General features: G+C 43.9%; 1 protein-coding gene across 10 annotated transcripts in view; it reads right to left on the bottom strand.

Moving 5' to 3' along the window:
• ANKRD44 (ankyrin repeat domain 44) overlaps positions 1–23,949 on the bottom strand; it is a 368,927-nt gene that overhangs the window by 298,254 nt on the left and 46,724 nt on the right. The window lies entirely within an intron of this gene.

Here is a 23,949-nt window from a genome sequence, read left to right as displayed (position 1 = left end):
AATTAAAAGATATAAATTTAAAATTGGTGATGTATCCAATTCTTTAAAAGAAAAAGGGGGGCGGGGAGAGGTAGCGCTGTGGTGTAGTGGGTAAAGCCACTGCCTGCAGCCGGTTCGGTACCTGACTCCTCCACTTCTGATCAGGTCTCTACTGTGGCCTGGGAAAGCAGTAGAAGATGGCCTGGGTCCTTGGGCCCCTGCACCCATGTGGGAGACCTGGAAGAAGCTCTTGGCTACCCAAATGGCTGCAATGGCTGGAGCAGCACCCATCCAAAGCCAGGAGCCAGAAGCTTCTTCCGGGTCTCCCACGTAGGTGCAGGGGGCCAAGTCCTTGGGCCATCATCTTCCACTGCTTTCCCAGGCCATAACCGAGAACTGGATTTAAAGTGGAGCAGCCAGGACTCTAACTGGTGCCCATATGGGATTCCAACACCGCAGGCCGCAGCGCCAGCCCCATCCCATCTCCCAGTTCCAACCCAGCCCAGTCCTAGCTATTGTGGACATTTGCGGAGTGAACTAACAGATGAGAGCTCCTCCCTGCCTCTGTCTCTGTCTCTCTCCTTGCCAAATAAATGAAAAATATTTTTGAAAAATTTAGAACTAAAGCAGGAAAAGATGGAAGGATAAAAAAAAAGAATTCCACAATAGCCATGAAGAAAAAGAAAAATCACTGTCCAAACAGTGCCACGTTTGTACACATAAGAGTATACAGTGAGGGAGAGGGCTGACGTACTGTTTTTAACTCGCTCCTATATAAACAGCAAATGCGATCTGCACTCAGAAATACTAGGAAAATGAGGAGAAGCTAGACATCGCTGTTTGACTCTCACTTGAAGTCAAGAAAATAGAACAAAGTGTTCTTTGATGCCCTGGCAGCAGGCAGAGATGGCAGAGATGGAGTGGCATGGAACAGAGCCGAAAAGGCAGCACAGACTTGTTCTACAGCAAACTCCACTCCTTTACGTCGCTTGCCATCGACTGCGGGTCTTGTATAATAGCTGACTGTATTATTTTTCCCCCAAGAATTGACCTTTGTTCCATATAGTGTAGCACCCTTGAATGCTTCAGTACCAGTTACTGTGCTTAAGAGAAAAGTATAGAATACTATATTTGTTCAAGCTAAAGAGGGATCAATTATTGAATAAGCTTTTCGAAGTGCTCACCAACCTGTAAGTAAAACATGTTTGTAAAATAAATATTTTCCTGCCTCTGCTAGTTTTAATTCTGGGGGCACTCATTTAAAAGGTACCATCTCAGAGATACTTTTCTCAAACAATGAAATTCACTAATTCACTTGCATTCCAGCTACACTGCTGAACTCCTGCTGAAGGAACGGGCTCTACTCAAGGGAACATGTGCTCATTGAAAATATTTCACATAGGCCAGCACTGCGGCTCACTAGGCTAATCCTCCGCCTGCGAAACCGGCACCCCGGGTTCTAGTCCCGGTTGGGGCGCTGGTTCTGTCCCGGTTGTTCCTCCTCCAGTCCAGCTCTCTGCTGTGGCCCAGGAGTGCAGTGGAGGATGGGCCAAAGTCCTTGGGCCCTGCACCTGCATGGGAGACCAGGAGAAGCACCTGGCTCCTGGCTTTGGATCAGCGCAGCGCGCCAACCGCAGCAGCCATTGGGGGTAAACCAATGGAAATGGAAGAGCTTTCTCTCTGTCTCTCTCTCTCACTGTCCACTCTGCCTGTCAAAAAAAGAAAAAAAGAAAAAGAAAAAGAAAGAAAGAAAACCACGTATGCCACTGGCTCAGTGGTATCAATACTAGCTGGGTGACTCTTCTTGGTGAATTTCGCTTCATCTTGATATGTACTATGATGACGACCTTGACAAAGGATCAGTTTATCCTAACACAGCATAATACAGTAGAAAGAACACTGGCATGTTACAGAAAGTATCATAGTATCTCAAACTAGACAGATGAGTATTTCTCCCTCATGGTGAACAAGGGCTATAGGAAGTTACCTGGATTTGTATGGTGCTCTGTGGTAATAAAGACCCAGGTTCCACCTATCTTGCTTGTCCAGTCTCCTTAACACCTTCTTCTACTTACGATCTACAATGGCTGCTCAAGTCCAGCCACCCCACTCAATTCTAGGCATCAGAAAGAAAGCAGGCAAAGACGGGTGATGTTCCTCCTTTTCTGAAAATATCACTTGTAAGTACTTTAGCAAGAATATAATCACACAGCCTTAACTAGTTGAAAGCAAAGCTAAGAAAAAGAAAAAGTGCTCTTTCATCAAGGAAACAACTTTGAAAACCTACAGACAGACTGGAATTTGCAGGACAGTCCACTATCTCCACCACAGATGGCCGAGTGCAAGGAAGCAAATGTCATCATGACACGAGTTCTCCAAATGTGTTTTTGGTTTTACTTTTATTTTAGTTTCTATCTTGGTAAAAATTTTTGCAATATTTACACTGTCCCAGAAGGCAGACTTTATGTTTCACATTTTATATAACTGTCAGTTCTACTGCATACCTTTCTTGCTTTAATAACCAATCTTTGGGAGTTTCACTAACTCAATGGACTTCAGACTCTGAAAGGGAGATGAAAATGTGGCCAGGTGAGCACTTCTACAGGAACCAGGTGCAACCAGTCTGCCTCTTATGGATGGCTTCAGTGTAGGTTTCCAGCCCAATGAATACTTATTCATTCTTGGAAAATCTCTTATAAGTTATATCAAATATATATGTATATATATTTGAAAGAATGTATCTCATATATATATATTTATATATATATATATTTGGGGTTATATATATATATATATTTGGGGTTATATGATTTCTATGTTTCCTAACTCTCAGTGGTTAAATTGTTGGTTACAGAAGGAAACCTACATAAAAATATGTATCAAGAGGCAGATCAAGGGGCTGGCACTGTGGCCTAGCAGGTAAAGCCACTGCCTGCAGTGCCTGCATCCCATATGGGCACTGGTTCGAGTCCCGGCTGCTCCACTTCCAATCCAACTCTCTGCTATAGCCTGGAAAAGCAATGGAAGATGGCCCAAGCCCTTGGGCCCCTGCACACAGACCTGGAGGAAGCTTCTGGCTCTTGGCTTCCAATCGGCACAGCTCTGGCTGTTGTAGCCAATTGGGGAGTGAGCCAGTAGATGGAAGACCTCTCTCTCTCTGCCTCTCCTCTCTCTATGTAACTCTGACTTGCAAATAAATAAATAAATTAAAAAAAAAAAGAAGCAAACCAAATAATAACTTATGTTTTTTAAAAAGCTATTCAGATTTTCACCATGAAGCTCCTGGCATTTCTGACATAAAGAGGAAAAGCTGGGCATCTCTAAACCTATTCTAAAATCAGCCATCTAGTGACACCAGTGGCAGTAGCTAGAAACTTATGGAAGAACTCCACAAAACTGCTGGAGAGGCTCCCTCACTTGTGACCAGCAAGTCTTTCTCTAAGGCTGAGAAGGTTTTGTTCCCGGTTTAGACTTAATGTGTCTACAGCAATCTTGGAGTAACTATTTCGGATGAACCACACAGCATGTGGCACTATTTTACTGCAGGTAAAAGTTCTCTCAGAAAGCCTGACCCGAGGACGTGGTATGCTACACCCTAACCAAGTCGCACAGTCCTTCGGCTAGTTCTTCCCCCCCACACACACTCTACATTCTCTTAAAAATAACTGTCTGCTCTCTGTAGTCAGGAAATTCTACAAGTCAGCCTGTGATCAAAGACCTCTCGCATCAGCTTTCCCCAAGTGCAGAATCCATAGCTGGCAAAGACACAGGAGCATCTTACTAACCACAAATAAATTTGATTTTCGGACTGGAGGTATGCAAAAATCTTGTTATACAGCCCATAGCAATCATGCACTTGGAGTGCATTCCTCCTTTCCAAGATAAATTTCCTCTTCTCTAGATCTCAGTCCTTTCTCTGAGGCCTAGCAAGGGAACAGGCCTGAAAAACTAAAGGGAAACTTCTCTAACCAGAGCAGACTCTTGAAAAGCTAGTATCTTAAAAGGAAAAATGAGTTAAACCTGCCAACGTTTGCCAAAGTGTAAAGCAGCTAATAAGCATTTTACACACACACACACACACACACAGCTTAGTAGTGAATCTGAGAATCACCCATTGAACAATTTAGAAAATTTCTTTCTTGCAGATCTTCTCAGAGCATTTAATATTGCAAATATACATTTTAGATCTCCAAGAGATGCAAAATGAGCAGGTTTTCTACATGAATTTGCATTTACCAAAGTATTTTACATGGAAAAGGTATTACAGAAAATACATGAGGGGCAGGCACTATGGCGAAGCAAGTTAAGCTGCCGTCTGCAGTGCCAGTATCTAATATGGGCACTAGTTTGTGTCCTGGCTGCTCCACTTCTGATCCATCTCCCTGGTAATGCACCTGGGAAAGCAGCAAAAGACGATTCAAAAACTTGGGCCCCTGCACCCACGTGGGAAACCCGAAGAAGTTCCTGGCTGCAGATTGGCCCAGCTCTGGCCATTGTGGCCATTTGGGGAGTGAACCAGCGAATGGAAGATCTCTCTCTCTCTCTGCCTTTCAAATAAAATTAAAATAGATAAATAAATAAAAATTATCTCTATTTCTTAATTCCTACAATGAACTTGTATTGTTTTATAACCTGGAAAGGGTTACATATAATAAAAGAAAATAATAGCATTTGAACCTCTTTTTTTTTTAAAGATTTATTTATTTACTTGAAAGAGTTACAGAGAGAGAGAGGAAAGGCAGAGAGAGAGAGAGAGAGAGGTCTTCCCTTTGCTGGTTCACTCCGCTAGATGCCCGCAATAGCTGCAGCTGCGGCAATCGGAAGCCAGGAGCCAGGAGCTTCTTCCAGGTCTCCCACGAGAGTGCCTGCAGGGGCCCAGGGAATTGAGCCATCTCCTATTGCTTTCCCACGCCACAGCAGAGAGCTGGATCGGAGGTGGAGCAGCCAGGACTAGAATCGGTGCCCACTTGGGACGCCAGCACTGCTGGCGGTGGCTTTATCTGCTACACCACAGTGCCGGCCTGCTGAACCTCTATTATTTTAACTCAGAAGTATGTTGGGCACTTGGGTGCAAGAGTTGGCACCACTTGGGATGCCCATATTCCATTCAGATGTAATGCATGGCTCCTATCCTGCCTACTCTGCTTCCAAGCCAGTTTCTTGCTAATGCACACCCTGGGAGGCAATGGATGATGGCTCAAGTATCTGGGTCCTTGCCCAAGTATTTAAGTTCTGGGTTCCATATGAGATGCCAGCACTGCGTGCGCCAGCCCCAAAATTTATCTTTTTTTAATACCCTATATATGAAAACTTGCAGGGTACATTGTAAATAAAACCTTATCATCAGGCCCTTGTTTCAAAAGCTGATTATTTATTCTTTTACTAATTTATTGAATGTCTGTTATGTGCCAGGAAATATTCTGCTTATTATCAGTAAATTCCATGAAAACAAATCCTTCATGACTCGTTGTTTTAGCTGCTAATTATCTAAGCAAATGTAAAAAATGAAAAGGAAAATACTTACTATAGAAAAATTAAAAGTCAGCTCCATGTAGCAAATATTTTCTTTTATAATGCTGTTGTCTTTGTCTTCATTCAATTAGATAATCATAGTACTTTGAACAATCTAGGAAAATACAATCAAATTCTAATTCTGACCAAAGGAAGATTTTCAGAGGGCTTAATCCTAAGGCTTCCGACCTTTCCAGTTATGCCAGGTTTCTCAAAAGAGACAGGAAGGGCCAGACATCAACATCCATCCCTCAGCAAGTCTACAAACCACTTTCTTGCTAGAGTGTTTCTGTCCCCAAATACAACCACAGTGACCAGATTTGGCTGGCAAGGCCACCCCTTCAGGTGGCCTTCTAACAGGTTCTTCTAACCTCGGTGGGCTTCTGTGGCCACGAAATACTCTCAGGCAGTGCAGGAAACAGCCCCTTCCTTTCAGCTGTGAGAAGGCCAAGAACGGTCAACAGGACACTTTGGGCAGAGCACACGTGTCCACTTCCCTGGACCTCAGGACCCAAGATGAGACAGAAGTTTCTGTCTCAGAAGTTTCTCTATGGCCCACAGGGGAGAAACCTGGTGATATTATCTATGTCAGCCAAAAGCTCCAGTGTCAGCCTTCTCAGTGTACCGGGATAACCACAACCAGACACAAGGGCCACACACTGGTGCAAGTTCCTTTACCTCCCGATCAGAATAAAGAAGCCTACATTTGGCCGGCATCGCGGCTCACTAGGCTAATCCTCCGCCTAGTGGCGCCAGCACACCGGGTTCTAGTCCCGGTCGGGGCGCCAGATTCTGTCCCGGTTGCCCCTCTTCCAGGCCAGCTCTCTGCTGTGGCCAGGGAGTGCAGTGGAGGAGGGCCCATGTCCTTGGGCCCTGCACCCCATGGGAGACCAGGAGAAGCACCTGGCTTCTGCCTTCGGATCAGCACGGTGCGCCGGCCGCAGCAGGCCGGCCGCGGTGGCCATTGGAGGGTGAACCAATGGCAAAGGAAGACCTTTGTCTGTCTCTCTCACTGTCCACTCTGCCTGTCAAAAAAAAACAATTTTTTTTTTAAAAAGAAGCCTACATTTTGTAACCAGTCCAATCAGCAGAAACTTATTTGCTTAGGGAAACGATACTGCTTTTCTCTAATTACAGCTCTGTTGAAACTTATTTTCTAATAAGAGTTGAGACTTCCTTCAGTCTCAAGGAGCAACCGTTCTTATGGAAGAACTGTAAATTAAAAGCTCTTTTATTTAGAAGGCTACATTTCCACAAATCAAACAAAAGCTACTATTTTTTTAGTATTTACTATACACACGTTCAACAAATATGTGATGTGTTTCTAGCTCACACTGCTGAATTTGTCTTAAGTCATCACTATTTCATTCAATAGCAGGAAGACTTTAAAAAAAATTTTTAGAAACCCTAAGAAACAAGGAACCCAGTGCTACAGAAAAGCAGATTTTAAGGCCAAAACAAACAAAAGTTTTATAAGGAAGAAAAACCCTGGGCCCCCAGTTTGCTAAGTGACAATTGAATCAGCATTAATCAATTCAAGTTGGTTGGGCCTTCCCAAAACTAACATATTGAAATATCAGAGAAGGCCAAGAAATCCTAAAATGGGGACTGCTTTGGTCCCACTTAGGCTGCAGTAACAAGGTAGCCGAGACAGTAACTTCCACACAACTGAAATGCAGCGCCCACTATTCTGGAGGTCAGAAAGTCTAAGATCAAGAAGGCAGGAGGCTGTCCTGAGAGATGGCACTTTCTCACCGCGTCCTCACACGGGGAAGGGGTGAGCGAGCTCCTGCAGGCCGCGGAGAGGCACAGAGAGTGCTCCCATCCCCTGGCGCACTCTCCAGACCAGCAATGGCCAGGACTGGGCCAGGCCCAAATCAGGAGCCGGGAACTCAATCCAGATCTCCCCTATGGGTGCAGAGATCCAATTCCTTGAGCCATCAGCACGCCCTCCCAGGGTCTGCCTTAGCAGGAAGCTGGACTCAGGAGCAAAAGCCAGGAAGTGAACACACTCAGATAGGAGATCCAGTCATTTTTAACCACTATGCTTGCTAAATGCCAATGGGCACTTACCCCATTAATGACAGTGAAGCTCTCATGGCCTAAATGCCTATCAAAAGCCCCACCTCAGGGCCAGTGCTGTGGCGTAGTGGGTAAAGCCACCACCTGCAGTGCCGGCATCCCATATGGGCTTCGGTTCAAGCCCCAGCTGCCCCACTTCTAATCCAGCTCTCTGCTGTGGCCTGGGAAAGCAGTAGGAGATGGCCCAAGTCCTTGGGCCCTTGCACCTGCATGGGAGACTGGGAAGCTGCTCCTGACTTCGGATCAGACAGCTGCAGCTGTTGCAGCCATCTGGAGATTGAACCAGCAGATGGAAGACCTCTCTCTCTCTCTCTCTCGCTCTCTCTCTCTCTCTGCCTCTCTCTGTGACTCTGCCTTTCAAATAAATACATACATAAGCCCACTTCCTAATACTACAAGTTGCACTGCCCTGATCCAAAAATCTGAAGCCCAGGGGATGGCATTGTGGTACAGGGGATTAAGCCACTGCCTGACGACACTGGCATTCCATATGACACTGATTCAAGTCCCAGCTGTTCCACTTCTGATCCAGCTCCCTGCTGATGCACCTAGGAAAGCAGCAGAAGATGCTCCAAGTTCTCGAGCCCCTGTCACCCAGTGGAAAACCCAGATTGAGTTCTGGATTCCTGGTTTCAGCCTGGCCCAGCCCTGGGAAGTGAACTGCTGAACAGCAGATGGAAGATCTCTCTCTCTCTCTTTCTCTCTCTAACTCCGCCTTTCAAATAAATTTTTTTTTATTTTTTATTTTTTTTAAACTTTTATTTAATGAATATAAATTTCCAAAGTACGACTTATGGATTACAATGGCTTCCCCCCCATACCGTCCCTCCCACCCACAACCCTCCCCTTTCGCACTCCCTCTCCCCTTCCATTCACATCAAGATTCATTTTCGATTATCTTAATATACAGAAGATCAGCTTAGTATACATTAAGTATGGATTTCAACAGTTTGCTCCCACACAGAAACATAAAGTGAAAAATAATAGATGATTTTTTTTTAAATGATGATGAAATCAGAGCAGACCTATTGTCATGTTTAAATTTTTAAACAAATATCTGAATCCAAAATCTAGGAATTTTTAGTGCCATGTCAGTATTAAAAGTTTCAAATTTCAGAATATTTTAGATTCTAGATTTTTGGACTAGGGATATTCAAGTGGTGAAATCTATGCAAATATTCCAAAATCTGAAACACTTTTGGTCCCAAGAATAAAGGGTACTCAAAATGCATTACCCCAAGGATTAAGTTTCAGTATATGAATTTTTGAGGAGACATGAACTTTAGATCATGGGAAAATTCATGCAAGGATATAGAAAAGATCTGTGGGCCCTAAAGAAGGAGTTAAGGAAAAATGCTTTTATTAATAATCAAAGAAATATTGTTCCATCACACACGAACACAAAAGATGACATATATATAATGTTAGCCAACACTCGTCACCATCATATTCCAACATGAAAACATCAAAACAGCCAAGAACCCCTCACAAACAGGAGCCACATGTCAAAAGCATAAAGAAATTCAAACCAAATTTGATTGCTATAAATGACAGAAATGGAAGCTGTTATTGAAATTTTCAAGTCTCATCAAAGCCCATGTCAGCAAGAGCAGAAGTAATGCAGACACGTTTTAAATGCCTGGAGAAGACTCTCTTCAGCAATAACCATGGGCAATGGGAAACTGAGATAAACCTGTGCATCTCAGAATACAGCAGCATTAGAAGAAAAATACACTCTATCTATGGACTCAGCAACTGAGATAGTACCTTCAGCTTCTACAGTCAGGATGCAAGCAGCAGGCAGTGGTTTTTCTGTTTACCTCTGTCTTTCTGAAGAACCATTCATTTATCATGTTCCTAATATTATCTGCTAATATTCATCATCATCAAGTGTGTATTGGGAGAGAGTTGAGACAGAATACACTGTGTGTCCCAAATGTCAGAACTCAAACCAATGTAACAAACTTTGAGAGGAAAATAGGAAAATGGAAGACTTTAACAGTCACAAAGACAACATACTGTTCACCTTTTACCCCAACAAATACAATGCCAGAGTCAACTGTATATAGCAAACAGGGGTGCCAGCTGTCTCTTCAGCTGTCCCCGTACTCCACCAACATGACCTAGCATATTCCACTCCTGAGAAAAGTGCATAGACAGATGAGTGACTGCGGGCAGCACCAAACTGAAGGTACACACATGCAACTTGTTTCCAGAAAAACATACGGCAACTTTGATTTACAAAACAGATTAACTTGAATGAGTTCATTTACTTTACAAACTTAAAAGGCTGTTTGCTATAGTTTTTCCCAGGTAAAGCAAAAGGGAGAGACTTAGGAGCAAAGCTCTTTGTGGGGTTAACCGTCCTAGCAGTGGTAAGGCATGCCTGACTCTCTCATGCTCATGACTGAGCCACACTCCTTATCTGTAGAGTTTAGCCCAGGTCAGTAAACAGCTGGAGACATCAGTACTGTGACCCCTGAGGACACTGAACTGTCTCGACATTCAGGAAAAATTAAAAAGCCAGGAAAATTAATTGAGGCTGATCAAATCAAAGTTGCACCTTAATTCTTCCAGAAACATTCTAAAAGCTAAAAAGCCAAAAGGAATAACATAAATTCCCTATCATGTAATTCCTTTTTCCAGATAGAAGTGGGAATAGGAAACAGAAAAATACAGGGAGACATAGGGTATTTGGGGAATCTCTCCTACTGTTCTATCCTGAATGCTTTGTTTTGTCCCAAAATCAGAAACCGACATCAGAGATGAAGTCACAATACGCTCACATGAGCCCTGACAAAGGCCATGCTCTGAAAAAGGAAATGGAAGGGACAGCGACAAAGATGCGAGTCCAGCTATAACCCCATGAACAGTTCTGTCCTGTGTGTATAACCCCTAGATTCTTCAATCACTCTGCCTGGCCATCCTTATGAAGGGGCCTGAAGCCCCAGACCCCTGCAGCTGCCAGGCTTACCACGTAGACCAGACAGCCCTCCTGAGCATGGCCCCTCTACAGCCTTTCCCTGGTATAGCCACCATGCCCTGGTGTTGCTGCCAGAGTTGTCTTCTTGGCATGCATTTTCTCAGCTCAGACACCTCCAGTAATTCCCAACGACTAGGCACTATTCTAGGTGACTTTCCTCCATTCTTTCATGCCATCCTCAACCCAGCACCGTGAGATATGCACATCATCATCATTCATTCTTCCCATTTTACAAATGAGGAAACTGAGGTCCAGAGTAGTTTAGTAATGGATGCACGATTGTACAGCTAGGAGGTAGCAGAGACAGAATCAGACCCTGGTGATCCAACCCCAAGCCCAGTGTCCAAAGCCCAAGCCCTGTGTGCTAACATCAACAGAATAACATCTGAAGTCGTACCCAGCTATCAGATATCTCTGAATGGTTCCAGTCTTAATTCCCTCTGTTCCCCTTGGCTCCTTCCTGATCCTCTGGTACAATTCCACATACAATGCAGTCACAGAAATGAACACGAGTTGATTAAATATCCAACCTAATGAATGATCAGTTTTTATTTAATTCAACAATGGTGTCTATTTTTAATACCATAGGGGGGAAAAATTGCTTCAGCTTTTGCCCAGGAATCTAATCTCTGAACAGGACACTGGGCAACAATGAAATCGTGTAAGAACTCGTTAGGTTAATTATTCATCTCCTCGGTCAGCAAGGACTCCAAGCAAGGCAATGCTACAGATCTACATCCTAGACGTGTTACAAATCACACTGGGTAGGTGTAGCTGGGCATCAGTTGTTGAAACACAGCTCCCCAGTCCAGGAAACAGATTCCTTACAATACATATCCTTTTGTTCCATGAAAGAAAATTCGACAAATCTATTACAGCAAATTCACATGGGCAGAAGTCCTGGGTACCTACAACAAAATCAATTGTTTATATAAGTTAGGCTTTGTCTGCTAGTAACAAAGGGGATACAGTGAAATCCAAACCTCATTCAGACAGTGCTTCACAGAATACAAATCACTTACACAGAACCTCTGCCGTGATCTCCACAGCAATATACTGGGGCCTGATCTCCATTTGGCTAAGGAAACCCAGGTATAAAAGCAACACCCAGGGCCAGTACTGTGGCAACGTGGCTTCAACTGCCACCTGTAATGCCAGCATCCCACATCCACTTCCAATCCAGCTCCCCGCTAATATGACTAAGAAAGCAGCAGAAGATGGCCCAAATGCTTGAGCCCCTGCCACATGGGAGACGCAGAAGAAGCTCCTGGCTTCAGTCTGGCCCAACTCTGGTCGTTGCAGCCATTTGGAGAGTGAACCAGCAGATGGAAGATCTCTCTCTCTCTCTCTCTCTCTCTCTCTCTCTCTCTTTCTCTCTCATTGCTACTGCCTCTCTAACTTTGCCTTTCAAATAAATAAATCTTAAAAATAAATAAATAAATAACACCCAAAACCACACAACAGAGTGAAAACAAAACCCAAGTGTCCTCTCTCCAAGGCAAGGGCAAGGGTCTCAGCTGTGCAGAGTTTTCTTTCTAACACTCTTGCACACAAGGCAAGAAAGGACCCAGACCAAGAGTCGGCCATGGGCTGGCTGACAAGGAATGGAACAGCCCAGAAAGAACTGGAAAACGACCAGGGACTGAGCCCCACCTTGAGGCTCCTGTGGGCTAAGACATCCCATCAGCTGTGCACAGTAACAGCTCTGGACATGGCCTCTCTCTCATCATCATCAGCTCTCATTCTAGCTCCTGAACAGCCCTAAAGAAAAGAAGAAAGCAGCTATACCCACACTCCTCCTCTTGGCTTCCCACCCAGTGCTGCTGACGACACAGAGCAAAACCTAACAACCTTTAACCTGGACGAGAATGAGACAGTAAATTTTGTGTGTCAATTTGGAGGGGGCTTGGGGTAAGATTCATTCAAATGGGTGACTGTGGGTAGAGAAGACTGCCCTCCATCATGTGGGTGGGCCACATGCAAATCAGTTACAGGACTGAACAAAAGATGAGCCTGCCCAACCAAGCAAGCAAGACCTCCAGCGGACCATGCCTGGACTGGAACAGCACCACTGACCCTCCTGGGCCCCAAGCCTGTTGGCCCACGGTGCAGATTTTGGACTTCCTAGACTTCAGAATCATGTGAGCCAATTTCTTATAATAAATGTGGATGGATGGAATAAAGAGAAAGAGGGGGATGGAAAGTAGGAGAGAGAGGGAAAGAGGGGGGCATGGGTGGGTAGATGGGTAGAGACAGGAGATAGAGACAGGTGACAGAGTCAGAGACACAGAGCTCATTGGTCCTGCTTCTCTGGAAAGCCCTGGCCGGTACAGGGAACAACTTGCAATGGAAGACGACTGTGAAAGCAACTCCTTGCTCTGCAGCAGACAAGACTCTGGGAAGATGAGAGGGAGAAGGCAAAGCAGGAATAGCAAGCGGTGTCTGCTTGGCGGGAAAGGGGAGTCTGTGTATTCCAGGGGGTGGTGGTTGGCCGGCCGGAGTTGACTAAATGTTTTTTCTAGAAAGAACATTTTATGCATGGAGAAAGAGTGCATTGGTCTTGAAAATTCTATAATGTATAAGAAAAAAGTGGCATAAGAGCTCACTGTGGTAACAAAAATTCTGCCAGAAAATGTGTCTGACAAGAAATATTTATCGAGCAGCTTGATCTTCCTGAAACAGAGCAAAGTCCACATAACGGAAGAGGAAGAATTACCTCTGAATGAGACACCAGCACACTTCTATTCACACAGTACACTAGGGAGTAACAAAGTTTTTATGACAGAGGAAAAAAATACAACTTCCTATTTATTTGAGATATGTAATTTCAGCAAGCACATTCATTAGAACACTATCTCTTCATCAGCTGCACTAAAGTTTATTTTTAAACAAATATTCAAAATATTTAGGCCATAATCCTATCACAGCTGCAGCTGGGTCAGCAATTATAGTTACAGGTTTACACTCACTCTCACCAAAATGTCTTACAATGTTACAGTATTTATTTTGAGAATATTTTTTCATGTTGATAATTAAAGCATACAACTCCATCTACATTTCACTTTTATTTTCAAAGCAGTTTTCAAAGACATTTCTAGGTTCAAAATACACAAGACAGTTATTCATTAAGGTTAATTTTAAAAGTATTATTTCTGTAATGAAAACCTTACATCTAAGATGAAAGACTAATAGGAGAGTGCTGGCTTATTCCAGAAATTTTCATCTATTCATAAAAAGCAGTTTTTTGTGCCAGTATAATTTTAAAATCACTACATTAGACAACGAGAAACTTACCAGGCAGGCTGTTTTCAGCTGCAAGTTACAGAACAGCCAAGTAAACTTTGCTAAGCCATTTGGACATTGATTGGTCTCTCTTAACAAAGACCTCTATGGAGGTGAGTGGACCCAGGCTCTGTGGTTCAGTGACAAAGGTAGTTCAATGACTCAGTGAACGTGTCCTAAGGCCAGATCCTGACCATTTTTTGCCCTCTGCTAGCCTTAGCTGTTGGCAACCAACATCTCAGGACTTCAGGATGGCTGCAGCAGCCACACAGCATCGCACAAGAAAGTCCCAAGCAGGGAACACTGGGGCCAAGGAGAAGAGAGGAGTATACATCTCCCTGCACCTCTCTCTTTTTAAAAATAATAAAAATAATAAGGGAAGAATCTTTCCCAGAAGAGCCCAGCTGACCTTCTATTAAGTCTCGGGGTCTGAACAGTCACACGATTACTTCAATCCAGTTTGTGACAAATGAGAACAAGATCATCCTGGTGACGTACAAAGCTGCCATTCACCCCTCATGGCTGGGCACAATGCAGCCAGATGTCTGAACAAACGTGGGGCTCCTCTAGCGAGGAATAAATTGGGGACCAATCGAGAATATCTTCCAGCGGTTGGCACTGTGACACAGCGGGCGAAGCTGCCACTCTGGATGACTGCATCCCGTATCGGAGTGCCTGGTCTGAATTCTGGCTACTGTGTGCTTCCCACCCAACTTCCTGCTGATGCGCCTGGGAGGTAGCAGATGATGGCCCAAGTACCGGGGTTCCTGCCACCCCTGTGGGAGACCCAAATGAAGTTTCTGGCTCCTGGCTTCAGCCTGGCCTAGCCCTGGATGTTGTTGGCATTTGGGGAGTGAAACAGTGGGATGGAAGATCAATCTCTCTCTTCCTGTCACTCTGACTTTGAAATAAATAAATCTTTTTAAAAATAAATGTTTTATTTATTGTTGAAATGTTTTCAATGTTTTAAAATCCACATAAACTCATATTGCTAAAACCATAATAAAGATGTTTATTTCTTAATGGGCTTTTGGAATATTTTACTATGCTTTCCTCAAAATCTTTTTGTTTCCTGAGTCTTCCTGATCATCATTTTTGAATGGCTGAAAAAATATACCATATTTTGTTTATCAAGTGTTTGGTCATAATAAATAAAAATATAGTAAATCTTTGTTCTTACCTTTTTTAGTAAATTTTTCTATAGAATAAATTCCCAAGGAGTGGAGATTACTAGGTCAAAGGATCTGAACATTTGTATGACTTTTTACATCCACTGCCAATTTGCTTTCCAAAAGAACTGAGCTAATCTACACTGCTGCCAGAAATCTAAGAGGATTCCCATTTTCTGTGGTCACACTAGCTTTGTTTCATTTATGTTTGTATCAATGTAATAGCTATAAAATTGGGGGCTTTTTAAATTTCCATTTCTTTTATCTGTAGTGAAAAGCATTTGCAAGTATTTCTTCCTGTGAAAAAAACCTGTTCTTATTCTCTGTCCAATAATCTTTCTGGATTTTAACAGTGTTGTGATTCACATATTTCAAAACAAAGTTGGCTTAACTTCATTTTTGCAAACTGCATGCAGACTGAATGACTGGTTCGTCTAGACTTACATTTGGGCGGACCCAAATTCCAGCTTGTTTCCCCAACCTCCTACATTTCAACAACGGAGGCATAAATGTCAATCTCAGCTATAAATACATGAACAAGAATCTTTCCACTATTTAATTTTTCTCCCCAAAAGACATATTAAGTGTACTCTACTCAGAAAAGTATACATTAATATTACACTTAACATTTATACATCAGTTCTGCAAACAAAGGGTTATTCTTCCACTTCAGGATAATGGTCATTATGAAATTTCTTTAATATTTTGTCTTGAAATTTCTAGGTAGGTCCAAAAGCAGAGGGAAAAAAACATGTTCAGAGTTTGCTCTGCTTAAATAGAAAATCAACACTCCTCAAAACAACACATATAATAAACTAATCTGTTAGTAAAAAAGAAAAGGCATGAGGCACATCACTCGACATGCTTTTTTTTGGACTCAACCCACTCTGTCTTTATTTCTACTACCTAAATATTTATTTCCAAACTAGAATCCTTAAGAGAGCCTTTTAAAAATATAGATTCCGGCCCTCCTGCCCCGGGTTCAACAAGTCAAAAGCTTCGGTGGTACAGCTTGATGATCTAGACTTTAGAAGTACTCCTTAAGTCTTCAAATATTTTAGCTGCAAAATTTTCATTTAAACTAAATCTTAAGAAGAACTTCAAGGTTAACATGCTGGTTTTTAAATGATTCTAATCAAAAGATTTGTATTTACTTCTAGAAAGATAACTTACAGCCTTAATTAATCCTTTACCTAAGAATGAACAGAGGCCAGAGACGAACATTTTTGACTTTTTATAGCACCTGACCCTTAAAAACACTTTTCGTTCTGACCAGGTGCAGACCATGGGGCATACAAATCAACACCTGTAGGTCTAACTCATCCTCTGGATGCCCACTGAAGTGTTCAGGGATTTTTATTCCCATTGCAGTTTGTTGTGGTGGTGGTTGTTTTAAGAAAAACAGCACTCAAGAAAGGATCAGAAGCTTCTGCATGACTGTGGTGCAACCATGAGTAATTTTATGTTTTCAAACTTTTCTTTACTGTTTTGGAAATTGTTATGTTTCAAAATAATTAAAAGGGAACTCATAAAAAAAAATACCTGGATGGTGTGCTCAGCATTGTGGCACAGCAGGTTAAGCCTCTGCCTGCAACACTGGAATCCCTTACAGGATTCAAGTCCTGTTTGCTCCGTTTCTGATCCAGCTTCCTGCTAATGCACCTGGGAAGGCTGGGGAAGATGGTCCAAGTGCTTGGACCCCTGCACCCACGTGGGAGATGGGGATGGATTCTTAGCTCCTGGCCCAGCCCCAGCCATTGTGGGCATTTTGGAAGTAAACCAGAGGACAGAAGATTCTCTCTCTTTCTCTCACTTCCCCAGTCCTTCCCTCTAACTCTTCTTTCAAAATTCCCAATTTATTCACTGATTGCTTTTGAAATCACCGTTAGACATTATGAGAATCTCATCCTAAGAAGTCAACAAAAACAGGGTATAGTTTATTAATGTATTTAATAATGTCAACATCTACAGTATTCTATTACTATGTATTACCTCACACACATATTCTACATTTATCAATAAAAACAGTAGATCAAGGAGTCACCCTTTACCTGCAGGAGATACACTCTAAGGCCCTAGTGGCTGCCTGAAACCACACATGGAACCCAACCCTGCAGAGATTATGTTTTTACCTATACCTACATATCTATAACAAAGTTTCATTTATAAATTGGGCACACAATAAGAAATTAACAATAATGAAGTGGAATAATCGTAACAAGATACTGTAAGAAAAGTCACAGAAATGTTCTCTCGAAGTATCTTATTGTGCTGTACGCCCCTTCTTCCTTCTGACCACTGGTATTTGACACTGCATAAAGCAAACCCAGCAGATAAGCAGGGAACTACTGTAGTCCAATAACAGGTTCAATAACGTTGAAGTCTGCATTATGCTGGTCATGCTTATTATTCTATATCTTTATTCCACAGATGTGTGGAATAAACAGTAAAGAAAAACCTGGAAGAACTTGAAAACCAGATGGATCCTAATGACAAAAGTCTCTGAAAATCAATTCTTTACTCCAGGGTATTTCCATGATTATGTTTAATCACAGAAAAGCACTTCAGCTGGTGCCTCAAATACGTGGCACGAACACCCTATGGTTAGAGTTTTATCTTCTTTCTGGAGCCCAGCAAAAGAAGTCACCCTCTATGAGAGGGGCTACAAGGAGATGCAGGAAACCCTCCGTGGTCCTGCTGTCCACATGCGAAAGAGTTAACTCTTCACCAGGCACCACTGCCTGCACAGCTAGCTCAGTCTTATATTCAGCTTCATTCTAGAAACCATATTTATAATATGTGCAGGGTCCTGGAAAGATTATATTAATGCTTCTTAGCTCAGCCATTCCCACTGGGAGTATTCCATATCCAATTCTGTAATGCACAGGCAACAAATCTTCTGGCCTCATTGAATTAAAACAAGCAAAAGTACTGAGTATCTTACTACACGGTTTCATGTTCAGCTTCCAACCCCAGCTTGTAACTGCCCAGAAATTTCACTTCTTGAACTATCCTAGCAGCGAAGGAACATATCCCAAGGCAAAATTAAGTACTTAGCCTCACAGCTTTTTCTGGTTTTGTTTTTGTTTTAGGAGACAGATATTCCAAACACTGGTTCTCTCCCCACATGTCCACAATGGCTAGGGCTGAGCCACAGCCAAAGCCAGGAACATAATCCCGGAATCCGACCTGGATAGCAAGAACCCAACTACTTGAGCTATCACTGCTGCCACTCAGGGTCTCCATTAGCAGGAAGCTAGAGTCAGGAGCAGGAGCCAGGAACTTAAATGTGGGACAAAGGCATCTTATCCACAAAGCCAAATGCCAGCTTCCCTCATTGCTATCTCAAATTCTTATAAATGTTCCATCTTGGTCCCTGTACTTGTCAGCTGTTCATCACTACCATGAAAGACCTGAGGTAGCTAACTTCATGAAGATGTTCGTTTAGCTCATAGCTTTACAGGCTCATGGTCCAACCAGTAGGCACAGAACCTAGTGAACGGTGGTTGGGGAGTGCACGGAGGGACTGCGTGGCAAGTCCTTAAACTTCTCTAAGAACTCATTCCAGAAGACGCACATTCCCTCCTGAAGGCTGCAGCACGCCAGCGACCTAAGGACCACTCACTAAGCCTTACCTCTTTAAGATTCCACCTCCTCCCAGGGCTGCCACCCTGGGGGCATGAGCCATTTGGGGGAACACAAACCACATTTAATCACAGCAGCCCTTACTTCATTTATATGTGAATGCAAACTTGCTTAAACATCAGAATAGTGTTTCTTCTAAAACTAGGAGTGGAAACATACTCCAGGAAGATGTTCTAGCACTTCCTGTGACCTGAGAGGGGCGCACCTGCCAAGCTGCCTGCCTTTTTCAAAACGTTCCCCTTCCCATCTGTAAGACATGGCTACAAGGCAGGTTTCTGAAAACCATCTGTCCAGGGTGCAGCCCCAAAACCCTCAGCCATAGTTAACTGAACCAGGGAAGTACCCAGCTCCGAGGAGCCCAGGAGAGTCCCTATCCCCACAACCTGAGGAGGAGATGAAGACTTGGTCTCTCTATGGCTAACCTGAGCCACAGGCTCCACTTCCGTGGTCCGAGAAGCCAGAGAAGATCCCAGCCAGCGGCAGAATGCAGATGCTCAGAAAGCAGAGGTAAGGGGTGGAAGGCAAAGGCTGCCTGGCTCCTGCAGGTGTTCAGGGTGAGGCCCTCCTCCCCAGGCTGGGCTCAGCTCCCTAAGGAACCCCACCCCCACGCCACCAACCCACAGCTTGCATGCCCCAAACCAGTGCTGTGTGGTTCGCTACTTCTCCACAAGGCAAGTCACTTGCTGTGGGCACGCTTGGCCCCAACAACCCTAAGGATTTTAAAGAAGAAGAAAACAAGACTCCAAGGACTGCAAAACCCAACCCTAAATGACAGCAAAAACTAACAAACACGTGCACTCCTGCCCAGATACACACTAGTATCCCTTCTCACCTAGCAAGAAACAAATCTCCCGTGCCTTAAACTGGCATGGTTTTGGAACTGGGAATCTATAAATTATGAGTGATGAGTCCAAAACAGAAGAAGAGTCGCAGGCCTGTCCTGAGTCGCCCCATGAACTTCCTTTTTCTCCAGGTTGTGACATGCTTTGCTGACGTCACCACTGAAGGTATGGGGAAGAGGCAGGCCCCTGGGTTTCCCCAGTCAAGTGAGACACAGAGAGCCAGCTGGAGTAAAGGGAACAATACCTCTCTAGCCACATCTGAAACCCAGAGCAGGGCACTGCACTTCGTAAAAAGACTTTCACCAGCTAAAGAAACGCTGAATGACACATTTGTGCTGTGCACTGAGGGCTGCCACTGAAGAGGAAGAGCACTAAATGCAGTTTAAAAATAAGAAGGAATCTTGATCTAGCTGGTCTAAATCTAGGAAATGGCTGGGGGAATTCTCAAGATATTCTGAATGTACGTTTTCGTAACATAATAAATCACGTAAGTCACATGTATGTGATTTGAGGAAAATGTATGGCTGAGTTATAATTAGAGCCCATTTCCAAACCTAGGATATAGCTTCACTGAACTCATACCAGTTGCACGTAATTCTCTAGATGGCAGAGAATGAAGCCCAGTGGGAAAACAAATGAAAAGAGGAAGACTTTGGACAGAGTTTCTAGCAACTGTCCAATAGCAGGGCAGGCTGGTTTCTAGATCATTGGGTTTCTGAACTTGACAACAGTTAGCAACAGACCTGTAACTGTCAGGAGCCTGAGTCAAAGAGTCCTGCCATTCTGTTATGTCTTTGAAAGACCTTTCAAAAAAAAATCCAAAGTGTATTACAGCCATTACACAAGGAAATAAATCAAACTGGGGAAGACAGGCAGAGGAGGAAACCAATCAGGAGCCTAAAATTCAACATCTGTCTTTTTTCCTTTTCTTTTTTTATTTTTTGACAGGCAGAGAGGACAGTGAGAGAGAGAGAGAGACAGAGAGAAAGGTCTTCCTTTGCCGTTGGTTCACCCTCCAATGGCCGCTACGGCCGGCGCACCGCGCTGATCTGAAGCCAGAAGCCAGGTGCTTACCCTGATCTCCCATGCGGGTGCAGGGACTTGGACCATCCTCCACTGCACTCCCGGGCCACAGCAGAGAGCTGGCCTGGAAGAGGAGCAACTGGGACAGAATCCGGCGCCCCGACCAGGACTAGAACCCGAGGTGCCGGCACCGCAGGCAGAGGATTAGCCTAGTGAGCCGCGGCGCCGGCTGAGGGTAGTTTTTTTTTTTTTTTTTTTTTTAATTTTTGACAGGCAGAGTGGACAGTGAGAGAGAGAGACAGAGAGAAAGGTCTTCCTTTGCCGTTGGTTCACCCTCCAATGGCCGCCGCTGCAGCCGGCGCACCGTGCTGATCCGAAGGCAGGAGCCAGGATCCAGGTGCTTTTCCTGGTCTCCCATGGGGTGCAGGGCCCAAGCATCTGGGCCATCCTCCACTGCACTCCCTGGCCACAGCAGAGAGCTGGCCTGGAAGAGGGGCAACCGGGACAGAATCCGGCGCCCCAACCGGGACTAGAACCCGGTGTGCCGGCGCCGCAAGGTGGAGGATTAGCCTAGTGAGCCACGGCGCCGGCTAGGATGAGGGTAGTTTTTAAGAACTATCCTTTTAAAAGAAAAACATGCAGAGAAATCTCTTTTACTTAATAAAACAAAGAATCAACAGCTATAGTCAGTTTTTAGTGATTATTACAAATCTTTGAGAGAAAACAGCCATGATTTTCTTTGGCTCCATTTATTAGTATCTTAAAACAATTCATTTTTGCATACAAATGTTTTCTTGTGGTAAAACAGATACAAAATTTACCATTTCAACCATCTTTAAGTGTAGCTCAGTGGCATTAAGGACACACACATTGCTGTGCAACCACCACCCACCTCCAGAACTTTTTCACCGCCCCGCATTGAGTCTCTGTCCCCATTAAACAACAAGGCTCTACAACATTCCCTCCATAGCCCCTGGCCATCACTATTCTGTTTTCTGTCTCTATGAATTTGACTACTCCAGGTATCTTAAATAAGTAGAGTCATATGATAAGTGTCACTTTGTGTCCGGCTTATTTCATTTAACTTAATGTCTTCAAAGTCCATGTGTGTCACAGCATACATCAGAATTTCATTCTTATTTAAGGCTGAATAATATTCCATTGTAATTATAAACCACATTGTCTTTATCCATTCATCTGTCATTAGAGTTGTTTCTGCCTTTGGAGATGGTGAATAACACTGCTGTGAACATTGGTGTATAAGTATCTGTTCAAATCTCTGCTTTCAGTTCTCTTGGATATATGCCCAGAAGTAGAATTGAAGGGTCAAACGGTAATTCCAGGTTTAAATTTCTGAGGAATCACCAATCAACCCTGCAACATTTTTATAATCCTCCCACCAGCCAAACATGGAGGTTCCAATTTCCCCATGTCCTCATCATCACTTGTTTTCAGTTTTTTGGATAACAGCCATCTTAATGGATACAAAGTGGCATCTCATTTTGTGGTTTTGATGAACATTTCCCTAATGATCAGTGATTGCTCTGTATTCTTTTAAATGCTGTTTCAAAATATTTCTTCTTGTTTTATTTCAGTGTCCCTCTCTATAAGATAGAAATGTAATCACTGCTATTAAGTAAGTTTCTATTGGTACAAAAAATTTTGAAATTCATTCAGCTTTTTTACAATAAGCATTTTCCATGAAATTTCTGAAGACCCTTATATATATGAATTTCAAAATTTTGGCACCAAACTTGTCTTTTAATTCCATTTCCAAACTTTCTGCTATACCCTCATATTCATGAAATACCCTGGGGTTTCTGAGGAAGACCTTCCAACACACCACAGGGTTGCGCAAGGTCTGTTGCTCCCCCTCTTCATGGAGGAACGACACTAGACCCTGCGTAGGCTTCATATCTGAGTCACGGCACCATTATGTCGCTCCCCCTCTTCGTGGAGGAACGACACTAGACCCTGCGTTGTTCTTTCGTCTGCTCGGCCCACCCCGGGTTTGCTGCTGGTTCTTCCCAGGTTGGCTACCGACCCTTCCACCTCCGTGGAAGGGCGGTTCCCCCTGCCACATTCCCCACTTCCGCGGGGGAGCAGCACACCGCCGGCCGGCTCTCTTGGGGGCTGCACAGGTGTTCCTTCAGATAGATGTTCCTCGTGCATGTTGTCTCTCTCCTCCTTTATAGTCCTCTTCCACCAATCCCAACTCTGCTACCCACACGCCGAGTACGCTGCTCTCCTCCAATCAGGAGCAGCTCCTGCAGCTTGTCAAGTTAGTGAGAGGCAGCTGTGTAGAAGCTGTTTTTACTCCTCTCCCAGCGCCATATTGTGGGAGAGCAGATGCATAGAATAAGTCTTAATTCCAGTAACAGTCTAGTCCGAGTTGCTCCCCACAAGTTGTTGTTTAAGAAAATTACTAAGCTGAATAAGTGAAAAATGGGAAGGTCCTAAGACCCTAGGGACATGGGTTTGGTCCTCTGAGTCTGGCATCACAGTCCCTACCTGAGACTTTAGTTGGGCGGCACCTGCTCACACATGCGCATCTGTGTCCCCCATCCCCCCTCACAGAGCAACACACTGGGAACACACCCCAACAACAGAGGCAACCTCCTCATCAGAAGACTAACCTCACAAACCCAAGCAGTAAGAACAAACACTGGCACTTAAAAGATCGGGGAGTGAAAAAACCAGTTTGGGGGGCCAGTGCTATGGCATATCAGGTTTGGCTGCCGCCTGCAGCACCATGCTGCATGAGTTCCGGCTGCTCTGCTTCTAAACAAGCACCCTGCTAACGCGCCTGGGAAAGCAGCAGAAGATGGCAAGTCTTTGGGCAACTGCACTCACGTGCAAAACCCAGATTGAAGCTCCTGGCTCCTGGCTTTGGCCTGGCCCAGCCCCGGCCATTGTGGCCATCTGGGGAGTAAATCAACAGATAGAGGATCTCTCTGTTTCTCTCTCTCTCTCTCTCTGCAATTCTGCCTTTCAGATAAATAAAATAAAATAAAAATCCAGTTTTGAGATGGCTCCTTGGTCGATTCCCTAGACTCAAGTTCCTCTTGTCCAGCCGACTATGATTTTCCAAACTCCTGCAATCTGTTTCCCTTCACCCCCTAAGGTGACCCAACCCTCATTAGGTTGCCAGAGAAAATTTCACTTTCAAATCCCTTCTCATCTTTTTTCTTTGTTAAACTGTCCTCCCGTTCATAGTCACTCACTCAACAGGCCTCAGGCATATGCTGTAGACTGCTGAAGGTCAGGGCTGGCATTGGAGATACCACACCGAACAAGGCACAGACCCTGCAGGAAGACTCATTATAAAGAGAATCTTCTCTCTGTTCTTTTTTTTTTTTTTTTTTTTTTTTTTTTTTTTTTGACAGGCAGAGTGGACAGTGAGAGAGAGAGACAGAGAGAGAAAGGTCTTCCT

Source organism: Oryctolagus cuniculus, chromosome 3 (assembly GCF_964237555.1).
Source record: "Oryctolagus cuniculus chromosome 3, mOryCun1.1, whole genome shotgun sequence".
NCBI classification, from domain to species: Eukaryota; Metazoa; Chordata; class Mammalia; order Lagomorpha; family Leporidae; genus Oryctolagus; species Oryctolagus cuniculus.
Note: the sequence above shows the minus strand (reverse complement) of the source record. Positions and strands in the feature narration are given on the sequence as shown.